This window comes from Ursus maritimus, unplaced genomic scaffold, assembly GCF_017311325.1.
Source record: "Ursus maritimus isolate PB19 unplaced genomic scaffold, ASM1731132v1 scaffold_3, whole genome shotgun sequence".
Lineage (NCBI taxonomy): Eukaryota > Metazoa > Chordata > Mammalia > Carnivora > Ursidae > Ursus > Ursus maritimus.
The window spans coordinates 21,739,296-21,744,920 of record NW_024425563.1 but is presented as its reverse complement, the minus strand read 5'-3'; positions in this window follow the sequence as shown (position 1 = coordinate 21,744,920).

Sequence of the window (5,625 nt, the reverse complement as noted above, 5' to 3'; positions counted from 1 at the left end):
TTTCTTCCTTTGCCTTCAGTTTCTGCTTGCACTGAGCATTAGATCAGTAAAAGTGAGCTCTTACTGTCGTTGCTGATCATGTGCACAGCCCTGGCCGTGAGCACAAGCCCACATATGTATGTGGCCTTCTAGATTCCCAGGAACATACAGATCTTTTTACAGTCCCTATGGACATTTTGTTCTCATAGTTTTCTTTTTTAAGCTTTTTATTTATTTTTTAATTTTTTTTAGAGATTTATTTATTTTAGAGAGAGAGCGTGGGGGAGGGGCAGAGGGAGAGAGAATCTCGAGCAGACTCCCTGCTTAGTGTGGAGTCCAATGTGGGGCTCCATCTCACTACTCTGAGATCATGACCTGAGCTGAAATGAAGAGTCAGATGCCCACCCAACTGAGCCACCCAGGTGCCCCCGTTTTTAGCTTTTTAGTTAGTCTATTATTTGCCCCAACCATTATCCAATAATTCAGGCAGCTGTGAAGTCAAACAATTACCTCTTATTGTTTTAAACAAATATCCTGGGGAGAAGATTTTCTGTACTGGATAAACCCTGAGTTAGTCAAATAAAGACAGCTTGCAAGTGGGGTCTCCCAGGGAGCCACCACGATAGGTCAAATAATGGCAATTCTTTATAAATGAGGCTTTAAAGAAGCTCTGACTCTGTTCTGCCTCTCTGGTGGCTGTCAGACTGCTGGTTTTCACTGTAATTGCAGACTATTTGTTTTCAAGGCTGCTATGAAGTTGCAGAGAGGTGCATGGGAATAGAGCAAGTTAGATGATCACAAGCTCATAATTCTTACTGAGTTTCAGCTGTTTTTCTTGAATAAATGTTCTTTGGATTGCTGTAAGCCTTTGTTTAATTTCCAGAGTTTGGAGAAATTGATTCTCGTGATTTTTGCTACTTTTTTCATTGCTTTTACGGAGGAGAGCATTTTGAGGTTCTTAGTCCACTCTTGTTGCTAACATCACTCAGCAGCGGTAATCTCTTGATGATGGGCATGTAGTGTTTTATTTTGTAGTTTTGGTTTGTCTACATTTCCTACTTTTCCACAATACACATGTGATGTGTTTGTAATAGTAAGTGGTCACTTATATAAAGAAAAAAAATAATATCTAAAACTAAAGTCCATGAAATTTTACTTGCCTTTAAGTAAATTTGGCTATTCAGACCAGGAACCATAAGTTAAAACCTTTATATTCTTTTAATTTTCCCTTATTAGTTTTTTTTCAGGTACCGTTGTCAATTTACCTCTAGTGACTATAGAGATAAAGCCTTTAACATTAAACGTGTGTCTGCTTTTTTTTTGTGGGGGCAGCAAAGAAAATGATGTGGTTGGTGACTGTAACTTTCCCAGTTAGTTTTGAGAGGGAGAACTCCTTGGGGTGGAGGGATCGTTGTTAGAGTGACCGACCATATGTCCTGGTTTTCCTGGAACAAAACCAGTTTATACCTGTTGTTACCGTATAATTATTAATAGCACCCACTTTACATTCTTGAAAGTGTCCTAGCTTAGATCATGAATTTTATGGCCAGTGTTAGTTATTGGCAGCAACAGGAGGTGAGGAAGCCAGCAGATGACTCAGGGACTGCTGCAAGAGCAGAAAACATGGGGAGCCAAGCTGGTACCAAGAATGGACCTGGAGATAAACCGTTGAAAGGCTTGAGCATGACTCCCCAACAAAGGCATGGAGGTTACCACTTCAGTTTCTTAAGTATCCCTTGAACTCCCATCTTGGGTGAGTTCGTGGTTCAAGCTGATTCCTCCTGAGTTACTACAAAACAATCACTAGATCCTTCTCCCACCTGCTTTGGCTCACAGGGGAGTTCAGGCCCACCTCCAGGCTCTTGCAGACATTTCCCGTTTATCGCTGGTAAGAGCAGCTATGCGGTAGTCCCTCTCTGAGCTCCCTGAGCCAGAGTTTGGCTTGAGATTTATGGTGGTGAGTTACCTGGTTGGAGGAAATCCTACTACAGTGGTCTTTGTGCTGTCAGTGGCTTGGTTGAAGCCTCTTTGGAAGTGCAGGGAGAGAGACTCACTGTGGCTGCAAGGACCAAGGTAAGTGATCAGGTTTAGAAGCACAGAAGCAGCGTCCTGTCACAGACTAGTGAAACCAGGTTCCTAGGATTCAGGGTGGCTCTTAAATGCAAAATCTGGCTGTGGTGGTTTCCTTTGGATGCCTCCGGTTTGTGGGCAGGCTGTATCTTTGACTAGCTTTTAAAATTTTGGAGGAGAAGAGCACCAGACAGGATTCTCCTAGTCTGGGTATCTGGGTGTTGCTCACTGGCAAAATAAAATACAAATCCCAGAATCCAGTGTGATTGCCATAGCAATATAAACCCTTTCTACAAAAGAAATATTTCAATGAAGTTGTAAGGAAGAAAGGGTAGTGTCATCCCCTGAATGCCTGTTCTGACCCTCTCCTGCAATCATGCAGGCATGGGCCTGGGGCATGGATAGTGCGAGGCTTGTTCAGGGAAGAACTGGTGATTAGATGTGAGGCAAATTGGCAGGTGGGGTCAAACCACTCACATAATATTAACCCATATTGGACAAGAACCAGCTGGAAGGAGAATTGTTTAAAAAGTATTCTTAGAGTACCTACAAAATTATCTGCCTCGTTTATGGTTTTTTCCTCTTTTATTCAGTTACTATATTGAATTACGTTGATTGATTTTCAAGTGTTAAGCCAATCTTTCATTCTTGGGATAAACTCCCCTTGGTCATGATACATTATCATTTTTATGTATTGCTACATTTAATTTATTAATATCTTGTGTGTTTATGTATCTATGTTCTTGAGGGATATTGGCCTGGAGTTTTATTTTCTTGTAACTTGTTTGGTTTCAGTATTGGAGTATTGCTGGTCTCGTAAATGAGTTGAAAGGTGTTCCCTCCTCTATTTTCTTAAAGCATTTGTGTAAAATTGGTATGACTTCTTCCTTAAATATTTAATGAAAACCAGTGAAGTCATCTGGGCCTATAGTTTTCTTTGTGGTAAGATTTTTTACACTCAAGTTATTGAGTTATAGTTTACATGCAATAAAATGCACTAATTTTAAGTATATAAGCAGGTGAATTTTGCGGCGCCTGAGTGGCACAGCGGTTAAGCGTCTGCCTTCAGCTCAGGGCGTGATCCCGGCGTTATGGGATCGAGCCCCACATCAGGCTCCTCCGCTAGGAGCCTGCTTCTTCCTCTCCCACTCCCCCTGCTTGTGTTCCCTCTCTCGCTGGCTGTCTCTATCTCTGTCGAATAAATAAATAAAATCTTTAAAAAAAAATAAGCAGGTGAATTTTGACAAATGTATTTATCCATTAACCACAGATGCAATCAATTCTTTCACACTTAAAGGTTCCTCTGTGCCCAGGTTTAGGCAATATACCTTCCCTTCACCCTAGGCTACCACTGACCTGCTCTCTGACCCTGTAGATTAAATTTGCATTTTCTTGAATTTCATTTAAATGGAATCATATGACATGATTGTTCTCATTGGTCATCATATTTTTTTGAGATTTATCCATGTTGCTACAGGTATTGATAGTTTTTTTTTTTTTAATTGCTGACTGTGGTTATACCACACTTTGTGTATCTGTTTACCTGTTCATTGACTTTGGGTTATTTTTAGATTTTAGCTATTAGCAATGAAACTGCTATGAATATTTATGTACAGGCTTTTGTGTGAACATATGTCTTAATTACTGTTTGGTAATTTGGAGTAGAATTGTTGAATTGTACGGTTAGTGTATATTTAAAAGGAATTGCCAAGGTGTTTTCTAGAGTGTTTGTACCATTTTATATTCCTACCAATAATATATGAGTTTTAATTTCTCCACGTCTTTTCCAACACTTAGAATTGCCACTTTTTAAAATTGTAATCATTCTGGTGGGTATTAGTGGTAAATTATTATAGTTTTAGTTTGCATCTCCCTGATGACTAATCATATTGTGTATCTTTTCATGTGTAGATTGACTATAGATCTTATTTTGTGAAAATCTCTTCAAATGCTTTGCCCATTATAAAATTGAATAGTTTGTTTTATTTAGTGAGTTGTAAGATAGAAATTTTTTTGTATTATGTGTTATTATATTACTTTGATACTATTATACTATAATTATATTACTATTATATATCATATATATATATTCTGGATACAAGTCCTTTGTCTGAAAAATGTGTTGTGAGTACTTGCTTTTTTAAAGTATCAATTATTATTACAAATTGTGTTTTTTCAAGGATTTTTTTCCATTTCATCTAGGTTGTTAAATTTATTAGCCTAAAATTATTTAAAATATTTATTTTATTGTCCCTTTGAGGTCTATAGGAACTGTGGTGATGACACCTTTCATTCTTGATATTGATGGTTTGTGTTCTTTATCCTGGACCAGTCTAGTTAAAGGTTTGTCTTTTCTGTTGATCCTTTCAGAGAAGCTTTTTTTTTTTTTTTTTACTTTGTTGGTTTTTCCATTATCTCTTTTCTCTTTTGTAAATTTCTGCTCTTTATTATTTTTTCCTTTTATGGATTATGGGCTTACTTTCCTTTTCTTGTTCCAGTTTTATAAGGTGGAAGCTTAGGTCATTGAGTCTAACTTTCCTCTTTTCAATAAGATTTACATTTCCCCATAAGCACTGAATTAGCTGCATCCCAGAAATTTTAATATACTGTATTTTCATTGTCATTCAGTTTAAAATATTTACTCATTTCCCTTACATTTCATCTTTAACCCACAGATTACTTATTTTTGTTAATTTTCTCCTATTTGGGGTTATGAAGGAGATATGAAAGAAACAAATTCCTGTTGACATCTGATTTGGTGCTAGACACCTGTAAGCCTAATTGCCTGCCTGTGTTTGTTGCCTTCTGCAGCATCCCAGTACAGCCAGCTCACCCCCAGGCCCCACAAGCACATGTGCCCTTTCGTTGCCTCTTTGAAATTTCACGCTGGGTGGAACCTTTTTCAAATCTTACACCGGTAGAACTTTCCCCTTGTAAAATGTTGCACACTCGCTGTTCACTCTCTCTATCCTGGACTTTCTCCCAGAGAAAGCACTACTCCCCACCAGTTACCTTGGGACTTCTACTCTCAGTGATTAAATAATATTTCTTTGATCATACCAAAGGATTACTGTCATGTTGACATCTAAACATAAAGTTGGAGTGTCTCCATGTCATGATGGAGTTGCTGTAATGGGGATTTTATGAGTTCTAATTGAATGACTTTGTGGTTAGAGAATACACTCTATATGATTTCTGTCCTTTTACATTTGTTGAAACTTGTTCTGTACTAGTTTATATATGTTTGTTTTTGTTTTATAGTAGAGACTATACCACATGAACCTGAAAGAGTGACCATTCCAAAATCATTGGGAACAGTGCTCTACAAATGTCAATTAGGTCAATTTGGTTAATAGTGTTGTTCAAGTCTTCTAAATCTTAACTAATTTTCTAATTTGTCTTGTCAGTTACTGAAAAAGGAAGGCCGAAATCTCCAACTACAAGTGTGAATTTGTATAATTCTTCCTTTAGTTCCCTTAGTTTTTACCTCCTAGATTTTGAAACTCTGTTATTAGACACAAACACATTTAGTTTTCCTATGTCTAGATGAACTGATTATTTTACCATTATGAAATG